The sequence below is a fragment of the Triturus cristatus genome, chromosome 2_1 (genome assembly GCF_964204655.1).
Source record: "Triturus cristatus chromosome 2_1, aTriCri1.1, whole genome shotgun sequence".
NCBI classification, from domain to species: domain Eukaryota; kingdom Metazoa; phylum Chordata; class Amphibia; order Caudata; family Salamandridae; genus Triturus; species Triturus cristatus.
This window is the reverse complement of record NC_140581.1, coordinates 489674331-489695382: the sequence shown is the minus strand read 5'-3', so window position 1 is coordinate 489695382 and position 21052 is coordinate 489674331.

Genomic DNA, 21052 nt, shown 5'->3' with positions numbered 1-21052 from the left:
TGTCTCCTAGGAATGTAAAAGGTGAATCTGTCCTGCAGATATTTGGGGCCCCGACCATAAAGGGCCTGTTGAACAATGGACAGCATTTTGAATTTAAGCCGAGATACCACAGGGAGCCAATGAAGTGCCTGAAGTTGAGCCCGAGCGCTTTGCCACGGGGCCAGACCACCCAGAAGCCTGGCTGCCGAATTTTGGACCACCTGCAATTTCGTAACAAGGTAGCCCGGGCAGCCTACCAGGAGGGCATTCGCGTAGTCAAGGCGGGAAAGAAGCAGAGCACGCACCACCGTCTCTCTATCCTTAGCTGGGAGCAAGGGTAGAAACTTCTTGAGACTCCTCAAAAGGCCAAAGCAGGTGCCAGCAAGTTTTTTTATATGCGAGGCAAAGTTCAGGTTTTCGTCGAACCATACGCCAAGATTTTTAACGGCTCCCTTGATAACCGGAGGACACGGAAAGCCAGAAGGCCAGAGTCTTGATCTAAACTCTGAGGAAAAAGAGCCGAACAACAGGACTTCTGACTTAGCCTCGTTGCATTTTAGCTGAGCGTTGGCCAGCCACTGAAAAACAGAGGACAGACACTGATGAGATCTGGTCACCGAGTCGTCCGCCTTATTCCAAGTAAACAGCAGTTGGGTATCATCCACGTAGGCCATCACTTTAGCCCCCGAAGACTCCGCCAGATAAATCAGCGGAGTCATATAGATGTTAAAAAGCAGAGGTCTAAGTGACGACCCCTGCGGAACTCCTGTGGTGACCCTTAAGGGGGCCGCAGCACACGGAGGAAGCCAAACCTGCTGCGTCCTGTCCTCCAAAAAAGATCTGATCCACAACAAAGCTTGTCCAGAAACTCCGATGTCCGAGAGGCGGTCAAGGAGCATGGCGTGAGGCACCGTGTCGAACGCCGCCGAGAGATCTAGCAGTATTAGGGCTGCTTTCCCGCCGGCGTCCAAGCAATCTCGAATGGACTCCGAAACCTCCAACAGAGCGGATTCGGCGCTGTAGGAGGCACGGAAGCCCGACTGCGCAGGATGGAGAACCTCAGCCGCCTCGACAAAATTCGTCAGTTGGAACGTGACCGCCTTCTCGCAGACTTTGGCCAAACTAGGCAAAAGCGAGATGGGGCGATAGTTTTCTGGGAGCAGCGGATCAAGGGATGGCTTTTTTAGAAGTGGTAAAATTAGAGCCTGTTTCCATACCATAGGGACACATGCTTCCCTTAGTGATTGATTGACCAGGAAATTGACCTCGGTGTTGACGGTATCTGCCACGTCCGAGAGTAGTCTGGCAGCGCACGGATCGTTCGGCGAGCCGGACTTGAGGGCTTTCAGGATTTTGAGGGAGCTGGGCAAATCTATCGGACAAAACTCTGAGAGGCAGCTGATCGGAAGAGCCCTGGGCAGGGAGGGGACCTGTTCGGGACTAGCCGACATCGTTAAAGGCCGAAATGTCTCCTGGATACTAATGATTTTGTCCCTGAAGAAAGATGCCAGGGAGTTACACCAGGAATCCGAGACTGGGGCGACAGCAACCTGAGCACTGGGAGCTAGGAGACTCTGCACTATGGAGAAGATCTCTTTGGCGTTGTTATTAGCCCGTTCAATACGGGCAGCATAGTGCAGGCCCTTAGACTCCCTAATAGCTCTATAATAGAGTTTTTGTGTAGATCTGAGAAGCACTTTGTCCAGGTGTTGGTATCCACCGGAACGCCAAGACCTCTCTGCCACTTTGCAATTGTGCTTAAGACTCCTCAGCGCGGGGGTAAACCAAGGCTTAGAGGGAGCCTCTCTTCTCAGCTTAGCCTGCCCAGCTGTCAAAGCCAACGCCACAGCACCTGAGATCCACTAATCGAATTGAGTGACATTAGCATCCAGGTCTGTGCCAAAGGAGGGCCGAGAAGCATCAAGAGCGAGGCTGAGCTGAGTTGAGACCACCTTTTTGGATAGGGGCTGGCGTTTGCTGTTGGACGGTTTCCGAAAGTTATGTAACGACCAGGAAAAAAAGATGGGGAAATGATCCGACCATGCCACAGGGAGAGGTTTAGAGACCGAGGTGGGAAAATTGGTGCCGATCATATCAAGAGTGTGGCCACCCTGGTGAGTAGGAAACAGGACCAATTGGGAAAGATTTACAAGGTGTAATGCATTTAGAAAGGCAGCCGAATCTGCCTCTTCACTACAGTCAAGGTGGATGTGGACATCTCCGAGGAGAACAAACTTAGAAAACTTCAGAGCGCGCTCTGCCAAAGCCTCACTATAGGATGCTAAAAAGTTCGCAGCAGAACCAGGGGGACGGTATATCAACGAGCCACCGAGAGTGAAATGGGCCGATAGTTGGAGATTAAAATGTAAGGCCTCACAATTACCCCAGAGAGTGGAGGTTTCGCCCCGAAGGGTCCAATTGTCTCTATACCAGATGGCCAAGCCACCCCCTCTGCACACACCGCGGTCCACCCGGTAAACTTTAAATCCCGGTGGAGTAGCCATATGTACTAAGGGATTAGAAGAAGCATCAAACCAGGTCTCGGTCACAAACAGGATGTCTAATTTGTTATCTATGATTAAGTCAAAGACATCCAAGTGATGTTTTTTCGCGGATCTCGCATTGATAAGACAGGCGTAGATGGTGTCAGACCTGTCCGCTGAGCCGGGAGGAATAAGCTCTGGCGTAAAACTAAACGCACAACTGCCACAAACAAAATCTGAGGATGGGAAGACAGAGCAGACCTTATCAATAGGGCACTGCGATGGCTGTAAGGATTTAAGCCACTCAGCCGACAATATAACCGGGCCGGTGAGTGCGGAGGTAGGACGGGCAGAGTGACATGCCCTATGCCCTGACCGTGCGCTGACGGGCGCAGACGGGCTTGCCTTACGCGCGCCTTCGGCGCGCTGTCGGCGCGCCCGCTGCGCTCGTCCGCTGCGCTTCCTGTCAGGCATCCTATTTATCGGGCGTGGCTGGGCCCGGGGAAACAGCGTGTGACAGCTAGAGTGCTGACCGCGCGAAGCGCGCGTCGCACTCAAGATGGCCGCTGAAGTGAGCAAACAAAATGACCCCAGACGAGATCTGAGTGTAGGCGGTATGTTTCCCAACAATTCTCAGGCCAATTCCCACAGTAAAATTTCAGCCCCCCAATGTTCCCCACAGTTAGCAAGTAAGCAATACACAAAGAAATCACAGAAAAACAATTTTAAAAAGGAGATCGTTAGCACGCAGCCTTACTGAAGCACCGCGCCGCCCGACTGGCCCGCTTAAAAAGGATTGCCTAGGCTCGGGGAAACAGCGTGTGACAGCTAGAGTGCTGACCGCACGAAGCGCGCGTCGCACTCAAGATGGCCGCTGAAGTGAGCAAAAAAAAATTACCCCAGACGAGATCTGAGTGTAGGCGGTATGTTTCCCAACAATTCTCAGGCCAATTCCCACAGTAAAATTTCAGCCCCCCAATGTTCCCCACAGTTAGCAAGCAAGCAATACACAAAGAGATCACAGAAAAACAATTTTAAAAAGGAGATCGTTAGCACTGAACCTAAGGCCTATGTTAAGAGTTACTTGTATATACGAGAACAGTACTTTAATTTAAATACCAAGTCAAAATAGCAGTAAAACTGCACACACAGGTTCTGCACTAGGTATGTTTAAAGGCCTTGTTGTCTGGATGTATGACCAGTTAGTGCCAGTTCTTCAGTACATAACTAACTGAGTGGCCCAGTGCCGATGTGGCTGGGTTATTGGATATGTAAGTATGTTGGTATAGCTATAGCTCTCTTAGTTACACTAAAGATCTCTAAATATGTATGTAAGGGGCTGCATGGATTGCTTACTGGCTGTCTGAGTGAGCTTTGGGGTATTTAACTGTGTGTGGTGCAACTGCCTGCATTATTGCTGAATACATAAATATGTGTGTTTGAGTGAATGTTTAAGTGCCTCTGTCACTGTATGACTGGGTGTATTAGTGGCTCTAGCCTCTTACACATAGGTTTGTGATTTGAAGTATGGGTAGGAGAGTAGATCTGTAACTGGACATTCGGTTCTGGAAATGTGCATGCAACTCAATCAGACTTGAAACAACATATCTTATCTTTTAAGCTGATAGCTCCATGCCCTATAGCCTACCTACAGCCTATCTCAGGAGTGACGTATATGTAGTAGAAGAGGAGATAGCTCCCTGCCCAATAGCCTACTTACAGCCAATCTCAGGAGTGAGATATATGTATTAGAAGAGGCGTTTAAGGCTTAGCAACATGGTTTGAATGTCAATGAGGCCTAGCAGGGAAACTGCATATACACGCTCTACTCTAGCAGGTTTGATATATATTTAAAGGCCTAGTTGTCTGGATGAATGATTTGTTAGTGTCAGTTCTTCATTACATACCTAAATGAGTGTCTCAGTGCCTATGTGGGTGTGTGATTGGATATGTAAATAAGTATGTTTGTATGTCTATGGCTCTCTTAGTTACTCTGAGGATCTCTAAATGTGTATGTAAAGGGTTGCAAAAATTGCTTACTGGCTGTCTGAGTAAGTTATGGGGTATTTAACTATGCATGCGACTGCTGGCATTACTGCTAAATACATAAGAGATGTATGTGTGTGTGAGTGAATGTTTAAGAGGCGCTGTCACTGTGTGACTGGGTGTATTAGTGGGTCTATCCTTTCACACATAGATTTGTGCGTTGTAGTATGGGTAGGAGAGGGGATCTATAACTGGACATATGGGTCTGGAAGTGCCCACATAACTCAATCAAACTTGAAACAACATGTCTTATCGTTTAAGCTGATAGCTCTCTGTTCTATAGCCTACCTTACTGCCTATCTCAGGAGTGCCTTATATGTGGTTGAAGAGGAGATAGCTCCTAGCCTTATAGCCTCCCTACAGCCTATCTCATGAGTGACTTATTGGTAGTTAAAGAGGATTTTAAGGCTTAGCATCATGTTTTGAATGTCAACTCCGCCTGGCAATGAAACTGCATTTATACATCTAAATGGTTGACTAGTTCCATAAGCACTTCAATTCATATATAATCAATTATGTGCAACTAATATTCTAACGTTTTTACATTTCACTACCACTTATAACTCACTATATTTATATAGAGAGAAATTATCAATTTACCTATCATTAACATACCTGTAAATACGCTTTGCTGGTCCTCACATTGTAACACACTTTCACTTAAAACTTCTTCATATGGAAAATTATATGTACCCCTCTCTGTAAGAAAGAACCAGTAATGGCATTTTTTTCACTCTCTTATTCCAGTGATACTGATGTAGTTAGCAAATCAAAACAGTTCCTTCATTTTTTCTGTTCTTATTCCAGGTTGCATTGGTCTTTTCTTTTAACCCTTTGTTAGTCTTCTGATAAGAAGCCCACTTTGGACACCTATCCCGGCCCTTTGTGTAACTTCACAATAGAGTCACGAATCCATACAGGAGTCTGAAAAAACATTTACAATGAGAGTGCTATCATTTCTCAACTACATTTCAGATCCTATGACAGTACTGAATTGGAAAATTTGTATTTCACAATACATGCTATCTATGAACTACTCTGTATTTGGTGCCCTTCCCCCACACTGCCTTACCTCAGTTCCTATAGCAACCTCCTCTGAAACTCTCTGCTGTACCCCTAAGTCAAAGGTTTACAGCACTTTCTAACAGGAGCATACCAACTTCAAGTTCAACTGTAGCAGGTGGGGTAGACTGTTTGAAACTGTAAGCATATCCACAATAGCGTAACTTGGCTTCAATTTATCCAAACCCAATCACACATCTACTTACTTTGCCTATTAAATTACTACCTAATTTTAGCTACTAAATACGTTACACCACCCAATCAAACATTTCCTTTTCTTAAACCATTTTAACTACCTTTCATTCTACCAACTGTCACATTCAGCTGCAGCCTTCTCCTGTGTGCCACTGCTGCTTCCTTCAAAATAGTTAGAGTGTGGACTGTGGGTCACTGCAATATTGTTTGGGTCAGAGAGTGTGCTAGAAAGAATGGCATTGACAGGGATTTGGATTTGCCTAATGTGGACATTACTTGGATTGGCCAGAGAGTGTTAAAGTGGCAGCAATTGCTACCTTTGGTTGAATGCATTGTAGATTGTCAACATCCAGACCTCTTAATTGTGCACTGTGCTGGCAATGACCATGGCACTCTTACTAGGGTAGGATAGGAAATTACAATGAAGGAGACATTTGGCCAATTAATGGCACTTTTCCATCGTACTGCCTTCGTACCAAAGGCAGAAATGGAAATGGTCAGACAAATTCTATCCACAGATAGACAAAGCCAGGAAACATGTAAGCAAAACTGTTTCTGCATTCATTAGAGACCACAACATGGTCTCCATCTACAACAACAACTTGCGCTTTGACATGGAGCATATATATAGAGGGGATGGAGTATATTTCTTTGAGAAAGGCAATAGGATATTCCTTAAAAACTTGAAAGACTGCATCTTATTTTATGTGCAGTCATCATCTACACACAAAAAACCCAAGGGTTCTTCTAAGAGCCAACCTATTACCAAACACTAAATAATTTTCATTTTCATTCCAGTTTACCAAAAAGAATTTCGAAGTTGCGACTTTATCGCTGATCGGCAAACCAAAAGCATGATTTCAATACACAACAGCACATTTAAGATTTATAACGCTTAGTTTGACTCTATGCACGTGACAATTGCTCTCTGAATAGTTCTGTGAGTGTCTAAGTGTGTGTGTATGGAAGTGGATGCATATGTTTCTCAGTGGATCTTTGAGTATATACAACAATTTCTGAGTGGGGGTGTGAGTAGGTACATGAGTGTCTCAGTGGGTATGAGAGTGGGTGTGTGAGCCTCTGAGAAGGTGATTGAGTGGGTGTGTGAGTGTCTCAGTGAGTCTGTGAGTGCATACATGAGTCTCTGAGTGAGTCTGTGAGTCAGTGCGTAAGTGCCTGAGTGTTTTTGTGAGTGTAAGCTTCTGAGTGGGTGAGTGAGTGTGTGCATGACTGTCTGAGTGGGTCTGTGAGTGGGTGCATGAGCCTCTGGGGCATCTGTGAGTGGGTGCATGAGTCTCTGAGTGGGTGAGTTAGTGGGTGCCTGAGTCTCTGACTGTATCTATGAGTGGGTGCATGAGTCTCTGAGTCGGTCTGTGAGTAGCTATATGAGCCTCTCACTGGGTAAGTTAGTGGGTGCATAAGTGTCTGAGTGGGTACCTGAGTCTCTGAGTGGGCATGTGAGTGGGGTATCAGTGTCTGAGTGGGCATGTGAGTGGGTGCATGAACTTCTGACTGGGGAGTGAGTGGGCGCATGAGTGTCTGACCAGGTCTGTTCATGAGTGTGCAAGTGTCTAAATGGGTGCATGAGAATATGAGTGGGTCTGTGAGTGGGTTTGTGAGTATCTGAGTGGATTAGTGAGTGGGTGTATTAGAACATGAGTGGGTCTGTGAGTGGGTGTGTAAGTGTCTGAGTGTTTCTGTGAGTGGGTGCATAACCTTCTGAGTGGGCGAGTGACTGGTTGCATGACTGTCTGAGTGGGTCTATGAGTGGGTGTGTGACAATCTGAGTGGGTCTGTGAGTGGGTGTATGAGTCTGTGAATGGCTGCATGAGTCTCTGGGTAGGTCTGTGAGTGGGTGTGTGAGTCTCTGAGTGGGTCTGTGACTGAGTGTGTGACTCTGTGTGGGTCTGTGACTGCATGAATTAGTATGTGAGTAAGTGTGTGAATGTATATATTATATTTTTTCGACAAGATTCATGACTCTGCTGCGACGTTACATGGGGGGACACACTGAGCATCACAGTGGGTCTGAGACTCTGAGACTCCAAACACATGGGGAAAAAACGGTTTGCAGCATTTTGAAATTCACACCCTTACAATACATCAATGGAGTCAGGGTACTTCTACAATGACACTTTCTACATATTTACCCTCTAATGTCATCCCAGGACACAATCCTGGATTAGAAAATGGCAGCCGCAACTTTCTACACAGGTTGTGGCCAGCCAATCACAGTACTGCTCCTGGCGCATGAGTTAGCGGCTCTGTGTAGGCGTTGCAAAGAATCTGCGTCCCTAGATATACAAATTTGGGTTTCTATTAATACCTCTAAAACTACTGAATGAATTCCCACCAAATAACATGAAGCATGATCTGCGAACCAAAGGCTACCTTTCTGCCATATCCGGTGTAATTCCATCCAGAACTTTGGGCAGCAGGTGTGTTTAAAGACTCTATGGGAATTCATATTTGAAAAACACTTGTTTTGACACTCTTTTTCTCGACCTCCACCTGATGGATAATCCTGAAACTTTCCATGCACAACTAGAATCACCAGGGCACTTTTTGCGAATTTTTTGGAAGATTTGTCAAACGGCGCCAAAGATATTCGCAAGTCAAAAAACGTTTTTCCTATGGAAATGTGGTCCTAACTTTATCTACAGGCAGCTGCCACCGGGAAGTGTGGCCTGTCTCGAACAGACTGGCTGGACAGCTATGGCAGAGGGACAGTGTTTGAATGAAATTGACCCAGTGTTCTTGGTTCGAAGGCATACTGGAGAGCATTAATCTATGCATAAAACAGATGTGACATCGGCAGCAACCACTGAAGGTTTTAATTATTGAATGGGAGTACTGCAATCCCAGAAAAGTGTGAGAACTCTTAGCTTCATCGGAGGGGGGGCTCACCAGAGGGCGATAAATGTATCGAATTACGTGACTTGCACTCTCACTTTTGACTGCCTAATTACATGCACCCATGAACAAGGAGCAGGCAAGCTCCGAAACGCATAGGGCAATTATTATATTCAGACAAGAACTGGCCGGTTCTTCTTAAATAAATGAATGCTGCTACTACTTGCGGGATTCTGCTGCCTCTGAGTGCATCCTTGCAGGGGGACACCTGGTGTGAAAAGATATGTAAATATATATATATATGCATCTTCTTTCGATGGAAGAAAGTTTTGTGGCATATATATATATATTTATATATATATGTGTGTGTGTGTGTATATATATAATGGTGGAATGTCATCAATAAACTAGTTTCTGCAACAGCAATTGTGGCCTGTGCCCGTTCTGTTTCAGAAAGCAGGAAAAGAGAAGTGGAGAATTTGGATATATTTATATATTTCCTATTATTTTCTATCCTATATTGATTTTCTATTTAAACCATAATGTATCATTCTCATTTCCGAATGGCTGGCGTATCAGAAGTGCCGTTGGTATAAAGGACAGCAGTCACATAATAAGTTGATTTGCCTGCTACACCCATGAGTAGGGTCAGGAGACCAAAACGCGTCAGGGAGGCACTTTTTGTGTTATGTCCAGGAAGAAATAAATAGATTGGATGCTTGAAGTCGAGTGCCGCCCTCTTTCTCTGAGGGTATTGGAGAAGTGAAATATATATATATACAAATGCTTGGGGCAATTGTGGAAAGGAGATAATACACGGCAGTCCGGCCGTGGGGACTGCACCACCACAGGAGGTTAAGCGGGCGGGTGAGCACCTAATGTTTGGAGCTCTGTCGGTCCATCGGCATGGCCTGAATTTTGACAACGTTGACTGCTGTCCTGGGTAGCTCACTAATGGCAAAATTGATATTATATATTTAGAGTGGACATTGTCAGTTTATCAAGAACTACCAGGCTTACTTAAGAACGGCTGTTCCCATAATGCTATTTTGTGAACGAAAATGAGGCCCCACCTGTTGGCAATAAAAGGCACTCGTAACATTTAGCAGCAGTCTTTGCCTTTTATTTTGATGCCGCTCTGCCTGTGACAAAGAGTGATTTACGTCTGAAACCCGTTGGCAATTGTTATTTTATCCCGGGAGGTGCAGACTATGTTGGTGCCACATATAACCGATGGAGAGTGTGTCCTAATGCTTGCGGCAATTGTGGAAAGGAGATATATATATAACGGGGGCCAGGGGGGATGTCAGATGTTATTCCCCTATTGGAACAGCGAGTGGGGATTGAGGACACTCCATTTCAGCGGAGGTCCATCCAGGTCTTTAAATTTTACCGCAGAACATTGCCATGAACATTCTGTGACTGCAACTCCCATCAGCCAATATACAGACGCAATTAGCGCAGCCCATTCAGGGCGTATAATAGCGGCATTACCAAGGGAAGGGACGGTATCAGAACGGCTTTCCAAGCACACCGCTGCCTCTGATGAAGGAGTCTAACGACTCGGAAACGCGTTAGGCGTACAACGGTCTGCCCAGCTGCGAAAGGATTCTGCCGACATGCTGTGTCCATACCCATTAAAGGTTTCGAAGCACACACCGTTGTTCGAGTGCGGCTCCTTCCGGAGGGAACCTTGGAGTCATGATATATATATATATATATATATATATATATATAATCTACTGGCGGTCGCCAGTAGATAGTTATAGTTAGGACCGTGTTTCCATAGGAAATCACAAAATTCTATTTTGAATAACTTTGGCGCCGGTTGACGAATCCTCGCGAAATTTTCAAAACTAATGGGGCGCTCCGTTCAGCTCCTACCCTGAAAGTCTCGGGGTGATTCGTCAAGCGGGGGCCGAGAAAAAAGGGGGGTCCCAAAACGCGTTTTCCCCATGCATTTTTCCATAGGACCTTTAGACGCAGCTACAGCCCGAACGGCTGAACAGAATTACTTGAAATTTGGCAGAGAGGTAGTACTCAGGTCAAGGATGTGCCTTTTGTAGGTCTGGTGTAAATCTGTTCAGTAGGTCCTGAGAAAATAGCATTTAAATCAATATATATATCTGTAAGCGCGCTCCGTGCGCTTACCGTAAGCTTACCGTACGCGTACGGTGCCATGCGCGAGCTCAATTCTGATTGGTGGTTACATGACTGTAAACATTACAATCGGTCGAAATCAGGAAGTGTCGGCCGCCATTTTCTCTCTCTCGCACTGAGAAACAAAGGTGGGGAACGTGAAACGGGGGCAACGAAGAGAGTTGCAGACCCCCTAGTGTTTGTCAGGGGGTTCAAGAAGGACCCAAAATTACGAAAAATAAATTTAATAATTTTTTTTAAAAATGGCGGGGTACGCGTACGGTAAGCTTACCGTACGCGCACGGCAAAAAAAAAAATAAAAAAAAATAAAGAAGTAACAATCACATTTATTAAATAAATTAAAGGACCCACAAGGGAGAAAAAAACAAATGTTACTGCGTAAAAAAAGGCGAGGCGCGCACGGCATGGACTGTGCAAGGTGGGCACTCGGTGCGCGAAGTGCACCGAGTGCCCACAGCGCGCGCACGGGGCGCGAAGTGCACCGTGCGCGCAGGGTGTGCGCATAGTGAAAAACCAGAAAAAAAAATAAAAAATAAATACATAACTTAGCATTTAAAAAACCTTACAAATTCACTGAAAAAACCATAGGTTTCACACACGTTATAGTTAGGAATTATCATTTACAAAACCTTGCAAATTCACTTAAAAAACCATAGGTTTCACACATGTTATAGTTAGCTGTACATTTCAAACCAATGAAATTCCACGTTATAGTTAGATCAGGTAACTATAACTTGCGCGCCCACAATAAACTGCTGATGACGTCACATATTACATCACTCATGACATGGTCAGTGACATCACTCATGACATCAATGATGACATCTGAAATTACACATTGTGGATTGCGGTCGCGCAAGTTATAGTTACCACCCAGATGTAGCCCAAGTATAGCCCAATGACAGAATGTCCCAGAGTGTTCTTAAGAACAACTAGAGCGCTTACTGTCTTACTTATGACAAAAGTATGGCACACCTGAAGCCATCTTGATTGGAATAAACTGGTAACACTTAAAACATTTAATTTAAAAAGGAACACAATGAGGGGGTTCATTTTGCCATAGAAATTATGATTAGTGCTCAAGAAAGAACAATTAGGGCACATTTTGAGTGACTTCTCAAATCCTCTTCTATTTCATTAAAAAATTCTGATATGCAGACTGAAACATGCACTTTTAATACCAGCAGCAGACTTCTGTGGTGAGCAGTAGCTTTATTACAGTGTTCTAATGAGCAACTAGAGTGCTAACATTCAGAATTTATGGCAAATGTGTGACATATCTGAATACCTTCTTGATGGAATCAAAGTAAAAAACTGAAAGCATTTCCTACTGAGGAGACTGCAGTAAATGAGGAAATTAGGAAACTTCATAACAAATAAATCTCCCAAGATGGCCACCAGAGACAAAATAGCCCAAATGCAGCACAAATATCACCCAGATGTAGCCCACATGTAGCCCAATGACAGAAGTGTGCAAAACACTTATTTTTTGTGTATTTGCAGTTTTATATAGTGCAGACTTGTCAGGTATTGGAGTGCTGTACATGAGCATTGGTTACATCACACAAGATCAAATTCTTTTTGGTTGTAGACATGGGGAGATTAAGTGATTTGACCAGAATCACAGAATGTTGAGCTGAAGCAGACCCTCCAACCTGGTTCCCCAGTTGCAAAGTCTGCAGCTCTGGAAGTAACACCACATCCTCTCCCCTAAATGCAACATTTAATCAAGTGGTCAACTGGATAAAAAAACATAAAGATTACAAATAATTTCTTTGTCGCAATTTGAAAACTCAGAAAATATGTCCTCATTTTAGTTTTTTAGAGCACTAACCATAATTTTGATGCAAATAAGACCCTCTCATATATGTAATTTCTAAAGGAAATGCTCTAGGTATTACAGTTTTGATTACATCAAGATGACGTCAGGCGACTTGTCGCACATCTTTACTGCTATTAATCAAATCCTCCGTAGCGCCGAGACGCCGACTCCACACCTGGGGCTACTAGGTTATGTTAGAAATACCCCACCAAAGTCTAGGAAACTGCACGCGTTATTGCTACTTTATGCTAAGCGGCAGGTGGCGGTGCGCTGGGGACGCAGGTCCTTGCCCAAATTCGCAGACTGGGTGAAAGATGTGAGGTATGGTAACACACAACTTGAATGCTATTGGGAAACGATGCCGGTCACTTCCCGCCCCGGCGACATCTGGGAGCCCTTTTTGCAGTGGGCCCGTGAGAGGGCTGGCTCCCCACGACCCACGGGTTCACTGTCCGGAGTGGTTTCTGATGACAAGGGTTGAGGTTGTCGGGGGTGTGGAGGAGTCCGCCAATGCTGCTGGGTTCTAGACGATATTGCATTTGGTGGCGGCCGGCTGGGTGGGGTGGAATGGAGGCTGTGCCTTGCCGTGTGTGGGTTGGCATGACGTGGCGGGCATGTCCCTGTGTCCGTAAGCAACAGGGCGGACGCCCGCTTATGTCCCGCTATGTAGGGGTGTGATATCCAAACATGTTTGCTGCTGTTGTGTGCTTCTCCATATGTGCTGCTCCCTTCGCAGGGGTCACTCCTTAATCGCTAGTGCGCAGTATTTGGTTACCATTGCTTTCCATCTGTACCAGTGGTTGTTTTTGTTATGGTTTATGTAAAGGCGTATTCGGGTGTAAATGAAAACTGATTATTGTATACATGCTACTTTACAGTGGTCGATTGGTTCGGAAATTGCCTGCTTTTGCTATGGCTCTGTAGCTCTTTAACTGTAATGTCATGGATTTGCTGACCTGAATAAACAAAATAAAAAATAAAAAATGCTGCAAAAAAAAAAAAAGATGACGTCAGGCGTTCCACACTTTTGTAATAAATATAGAATGTTAGCAATCTAGTTGTTCATTGGGATGCTGTTGAGAGGCAGAGGCCAGGGGCATGGACTCTGAAAATTGAAGGCAGGTAGGAGAGTGCAGAGGCAACAATTTGACCACACTGGGCAGGCAGGAAGGGCAGTGGCAGCACAACAGACTATGGAGGGCAGTGGAAAGGGGGGCAGGGGCAACAAACCAACAATACAGGACTGGCAAGAGAGGCTGTGGCAATATAATAGACCATTGTGGGCAGAAGGAAGAGGCAGTGGTAGTACAACAGATCCGTTTCAGCCAGGAAACGTCCAATGTTTTTAAGCTCAAATGGGCTTTATTTGATCTGTCTCCTGTCTACAATCTCCTCTTTTTCAATGTAACTCAAAGGGGAAAATCAATACCCCAGTTTTGTTTTCAAAATCTCCCTCTTATCAAGTTCAAAATGTTCGCAAGTATGGTACATTGGATCATGGTAGGCAGGAGGAATTGGGGTAGGGACATGGACTTGGATAACAGAGGACAGGAGGGTTATGGAGAGGTGCACCAAACTGACCCTACAGGGCAGGCATCAGGGTTTGCAGCAGCACAATACCACACAGGGCATGCGGGACGGAAGTGCAGCACAGCAATCCATAGAAAGCAATAGGTAGGGGACAGGACCATGCACATGGACAACAGAGAACAGAGGGGAAAGGGGCAATGGTAGCTAGCTGACCATAATGGACAGACAGGAGAGAAAGCTGCAGCATAACAGACCATAAAGGGCAGGAGGGACGGATCAAGGGCATTACAATGGAACAGACAAGCCAGGAGGGAGGGAATAGGGGTCTGCACATGGAAACAGAGGGCTGGGGGAAAGGGAGCAGGAGCAGCAAGATGACCATGGAGGTCAGACAGGATGGGCACTAGAAACAAGACACACCATGGAGAGCAACAGTGAGACTATGAGGGCATACACACAGACCATGGAGGGAAGGTGAGAGGGGGTCAGGGGCAGCTAGCTGACCACACAGGGAAGGTGGGATGGGCCATGGCAGCACAGAAGACCATGCATGGCAAGCGGGAGGGTTAGTGCAGCACAATGGCTATGATGGGCAAGAAGGAGGGTGCGGGGGCATGCACAAAGGACCATGGAGGATAGAAGGGAGGGTCAGGACCTGGGCACAGACAAGAGTTCAGGGGAAGGGGCCTCACAACAGACCGCATGGGGCAGGCAGGAGGAGTAGTTGCAGCACAACAGACCAGGGAGGGCAGAAGGATGTGGCAGTAAAATGGACCATGGAGGACAGGAGGAAGGGGATAGGGGCATGGCATGTGGACAGGCAGGGTGGATGTGGCAGGGACAGGTTACAGTCATCTGACAATGCTAGGCAGGTGGGAGGGGAGTGGCAGCTCAACTGAACACTCAGAGTAGATAGGAGTGGCAGGTCCATGGAACATGGTGGGCAAAAAGAATGGAGCAGGGGCATGCACAAAGACATCGGATGGCAGGGGGAAGGAGAATAGGGGCAGCAAGCTAAGCACAGAGGCTAAGCAGGAGGTCAATGATGGGCCATATAATTGGGCAATGGAGGGCAGGAGGGGTGGACTGGTACATCATGCTAAATGGAGGGCAGTGGCAGCACATCAGACCATGCATGGCAGCAGGGAGGAGGCTAGTCCATGGATTCAGACAACAGAGGATAGGGAGGAGGTGGACGGGGCAGCAAGCTAATTGTTCAGAGAAGGTGGGTATTAGGAACTTTATTGTTTCTAAAATGTGTGACTGTGCGAACTACTTAAAATATGAACAAGTATGCAGCATAATCTCACTTTTATTCAGGGAGAAGAGGACGTTTGTGACTGTGACTCAGGGCTCACTTGGCAGAAACACCCCCTGACCCTCCACCCCACATCGCAATATGTAATGCCTGTGAAAAGGGTATGTGGACGCAATGTTATATAGAACATAGTCCTGAGAGCACGATTGAAAATGAAAACTAGATATAGTATATGGTATACACTATGCACCTAAAAGTGTGATATAAGATGAACCGGGGCGTGAAATATAATATGCAATACATTGTGCGCAATTAAAGATTCATTGGAGAGTGCGAGATAGCACAGGCACTAGCGCGTGCTATGCGAGATGCGACTTGGAGTGTAATATGCACAGGGCAGTGTTGTGTAACCTAACTAGTCTCTAAAGTTGTAATATAAAATATGTGCTGGGGAGTGTAAACTGCATATGCACTGTGACAAAGATATGGATCCCAGATTGTAATATGTATGGCATAGCGCTGTGCGTTATAACATAGGCATCGAGGAAGGCATGTTAGATGGGGCAATATAACCCGTGCGAAGGCCAGTGTGGAATTACAGATTCACGGGGTTGTGTTACAGTGCACATGGGCTAGAGAGTGTCATAGCATACACACTATCTCGTGGAATACAACACAGAGGTGTGTGGCACTCGGCGGGCACTGGTGGGTGTAACACAGCATTGGGCTCAGCCAGGAGCACGCTGTGACTCTCAAGTGAGGTTCGTATCCTTTCCAGAGAGTAAAATAAAAAGTATTACACATCCGGCGGTGGATGTGTGTTTTATTAACTGTGAGGGGGGTTTCTTGCATAGTTTGGTCAAATTTTTGTCAAATCCCCTTTGAATGGCTTGGTGTGCGTGTGTATTAAGTGTGCCCGTCAATAGCTAGCCATGTTTGTATAAATAAACGACAAGGGTGTCTACTTGGAGAGTACCCACTGGCGGGGGCGCCGGGATTAGGCACGGTAGGGCGTCAGACACGTTAGAGCTTCACTAGCTGTGTAAATACATTCCACGTAGATCCATTGTATACAATGAATCTATGTGGAATGTATTTACACCGCTAGTGTTCCAGAGAGATGTAAAAAGGGGCACAGCCTAGACCTAGACCACCTCTCTGCAACGCAGGGCAGTGGCGCTTACTTCATTGTATGCATAGTCGCCTTTTAATGAATATCACGCAAATCGTCATGGTGATAGGTACATACGGTTTGTCCAGCATGTCCTAGGTGTTTCTATAAATATATTTTTAAAACAAATAATAAAAAACAAAGGCCGGCCCCGGGGGATGGGGTCCCCGGGGCCATAAGTTGCCTGAGGAGGGGGGCAACGCAGCCCCCCTCATAAAGAATTTTTTTTTAAAAGGCCATGACCCGGGGGTTGGGGTCCCCGGGGCCGATTAAGGCCTTGGGAGGGGGGCCATGTGGCCCCCTTCCAAATTTTTTTTTTTCAACAAAAAAATTAGGGTGCAGGCCCTGGGGAATGGGGTTCCCAGGGCCAATATATTAGAAAAAGAAGGGGGGCCACACAGCCCTCCTTCTTAAAAAAAAAATTAAAAATAAAAGACCGGCATCGCGCCGGAGGCCACTCCCCCTCCTTGCAGCACTCTGCAAACGCGCCCCCTGGCCAGATGAAAGTTGGGGAATTAATTCCCCTTCAATACTGAGGGTCCCTGAGGGCCAACTAGCCCAACAGGTATCTCCAGTATGCGCCAGAGAGCTGCGTTGCAGACAGGTGTTCTGAGGCCACGCCCCTTTTTACACCTCTATGCAACGCAGCTCTGTGGCGCTTACTGGAGGTACCTAGTAGGGACCCTTAGGATTCAAGGGGACTTAATCTCTCAACTTAGAATGGCCACAGGGCGTGTTTACACAGTGGTGAAGGGAGGGGACGGGGCCTGAGGTGACGTGTGCAGACACGCCCTGTGGCGCATTTTAAGTTGGGGAAATAATTCTCTTTAAATCCTGAGGGACCCTGGGAGCCAACTAGCCCACCAGGTGCTTCCAGTAAGCGCCACTGCTCTGCGTTGCAGAGAGGTGGTACAGGCCGTGCCCCTTTTTACACCTCTCTTAATGGCGCTTACTGGAGGTACCTAGTGGGCTAGTTTGACCCTAGGGACCCTTAGGATTCAAGGGGACTTAATCTCTCAACTTAGAACGGCCACAGGGCGCGTTTACACAGTGGTGAAGGGAGGGGATGGGGCCTGAGGTGACGTGTGCAGACACGCCCTGTGGCGCGTTTTAAGTTGGGGAAATAATTCTCTTTAAATCCTGAGGGACCCTGGGAGCCAACTAGCCCACCAGATGCTTTCATTAAGCGCCACTGCTCTGCGTTGCAGAGAGGTGGTACAGGCCGTGCCCCTTTTTACACCTCTCTTAATGGCGCTTACTGGACGTAACTAGTGGGCTATTTTGCCCCTAGAGACCCTCAGGATTCAAGGGGACTTAATCTCCCTACTTAAAACGGCCACAGGGCGTGTTTACACAGTGGGGAAGGGAGGGGACGGGGCCTGAGTTAACGTGTGCAAACACGCCCTATGGCGCGTTTTAAGTTGGGGAAATAATTCCCCTTCAATCCTGAGGGCTCCTGGAGGCTAACTAGCCCACCAGGTGCTTCCAGTAAGCGCCACTGAGCTGCGTTGCAGAGAGGTGGTCCAGGCCTTGCCACTTTTTACACTTCTCTGCAATGCAGCTCTGTGGCGCTTACTGGAGGTACCTAGTGGGCTAGTGGGACCCTAGGGACCCTCAGGATTCAAATGAATTTAATCTCCCAACTAAAAACGGCCACAGGGCGGGTTTACACAGTGGTGAAGGGAGGGGACGGGGCCTGAGTTAACGTGTGCAAACACGCCCTGTGGCGCGTTTTAAGTTGGGGAAATAATTCCCATTCAATCCTGAGGGACCCTGGGGGCCAACTAGCCCACCAGGTGCTTCCAGTAAGCGCCACTGCGCTGCGTTGCAGAGAGGTGGTCTAGGTCGTGCCCCTTTTTACATCTCTCTGCAACGCAGCTCTGTGGCGCTTACTGGAGGTACCTAGTGGTCTAGTTGGACCCTAGGGACCCTCAGGATTCAAGGGGACTTAATCTCCCAACTTAAAACAGCCACAGGGCGAGTTTACACAGTGGGGAAGGGAGGGGACGGGGCCTGAGGTGATATGTGCAAACACGCCCTGTGGCGCGTTTTAAGAGGTAGTTTTAATCCCCTGCCCTATTATATACTAGGGGCTTACAGAGGAGGTCATGCTAATCACAGGGGGACCCCAACGCATAGTGTTCCCTAGTGTATGTAGGTGTTTTCACTGTATTCTGAGTGTCTTTTAACATAACACTGGCTCTAGGCAAAATCACGGGTGGACCTGCGGATCCACAGCAAAATAAAAAAACAAAAGACGTGCACTGTCCCGCATGTCATTTCAATGAAGCCCCTGGATAGGCCAAATCCCGGGCAGTGTTTACTAATCATGCTGCGGTGCCCATGCGCTCCGTGGACCGCCACCGCTCCAGGGCTCAAATAATATAATGGAGGGGGTCAGTTGTGGATCCCTGGCCCCGGGAACCACCACCTTTCCAGGGCTAAAGTAAAGATTGTAGGGGGGCCTGGGGAACCACCACCCCCCGGGCGGCTCCTGCTTTGTCCCAGGGTGCCTACCGTGGGACATAGCTGTTTGCTATGGCTTGACAGTAGCTTTATCGTTCCCACCAAGCAATAGCAAATGCTACTCTGCTTTCAGCAAGCAAGAGCATTAAAAATACTCTTGCTTGCTGAAAGCAGAGCAGAATTGCTTTTGGACAGAGGGAGATGCATGTTCAGCAGCTCCCTCTGTCCAAAAGCAATGGCGGTTTCTGCGGGTGGGGGGCCACGTGGCCGCCCTCCCATTATTAAATTTTTTTTAAATAAAGAAAGGAGGCCGGGCTCTGTGAGATGGGGCCCCCAGGGCTGAAATTGGCCCAGGAGGGTGGCCTCTCAGCCCCCCTCCCTTTTAGTTGAAAAAGACCAGTCCCTGGGGAATGGGGACTCTGGAAACATAACTGTCCCTGGGAGAGGGACCGTGTGGTCCCCCTTCCCCATTCAATATAAGCCTGGCACAGGGGGATGGGGTCCCCAGGTCCAAAATTGGCCAAGGGAAGGGGGGCCACACAGCCAACTCCCTGAATATTTATTTTTTAATTGACAAGTTGTTTGAGGCCCCACCCCCTTCCTCCACCACTCTGCAAATGCGCCTCCTGAAGCTACTTGTTGTAGGATGAAGTCCCCTTGCCCCTCAGGGTCCTTAGCCCAGAAACCCCTATGTTACCTCCAGTAAGTCCCAAAGCAGCGGGATTGCTGATTTCACTCGTACAAAACCAGTGAAATTCAGCAGATCTAGTTACCTGAGCTAACTATAACTTACTCCCCGCAATTCACTGCTGTTGATTAGACCTGCACGGAGTTTGTGAGTTCCGTGTAGCTAAATTCCACAAAGTTACCAAAAAACTCTGTTGCGCTACCTGGAGCTCCGTAAGTGGCGGAGTGTGTTAAGTGGCATCATTCATGATGATGTTTAGTGCCGGGTGTTTGTCCCACGCTGGATAATCAGCGCAAACGGCACCATACAACGTGCAAGAGGTGCAGCTTCTTTCTGCCACTTGAGTAGATGTTCTACTGGAGCGGCAGCTTCCTCAACGCAAACAGAGAGTTTCTCAATGTGAGTGGTAGCAGCCATTCGTGACCGTCCGCGTTAAGAAATCTCACCGGGAGGTGGTCTGGAGTAAGATTTTCTTCGCTCACACTCACCAACTTGATGTTGGCAAGTGTAAGCTAGGAAAAAACTGTTCTCCATGTTTTTTGGAACTCCGCATGCTGTGTGGAATGGGTAAAACTCCACAAACTCCATGAGCAGAGCAGAATTTCACGCCCAGACCTACTTATGACCTCACATATTACATCACTCATGGCATGATCAGTGACATCACTCATGATATGTCAAATGACATCACTGATGACATCATCCAGTGATTGTCAGTGTTTTCTAAATGTTTTTTGTATATACTAAGGTACCACAAAAGTTTAAATTAGTATACTTTGTGTTCTACTAATAAGTGATTCCTTTTTTTAACATAGTTGATGTGGGTTGCTATGTTACTGTGTGTATCTTTGTGTGTCTAGGTGTCTTAGTGACTATACAGGTGTGTGAGTGAGTGTGTGAGTGGCTGTTTGGGTATTTAAGTGAGTGTCTGTGTAGCTGTGTGGATGACTTAGTGGCTGTGTGAGTGGCTGTTTTGGTGAGGGAGTAGGTGTGTCAGTGGCTGTATGGATGGGTGAGTGAATGGCTGTTTGAGTGAGTGGGTGTGTCAGGGACTGTATAGGTGAGTGAGGGGGTATCTGAATGGCTGTATGAGTGAGTGACTGGGTGTGTAAGTGGCTGTGTGGGTGAGTGAGAGTTTGGTTAAGTGAGTTGGTATGTGAGTGGCTGCATGGAATAGCGAGTGTCTGTGAGATTGGCTGTATGGGTGAATGAGTGGCTGTATGAAGGGTTGTGTGGATGTGTGAATGGGTATGTAAGTGGTTGTGTTGGTGTGTGAATGAGTGTGTGAGTGGTTGTATGGATAAGTGAGTGGTTGTGTGAGTGGCTGTATAAGTGAATA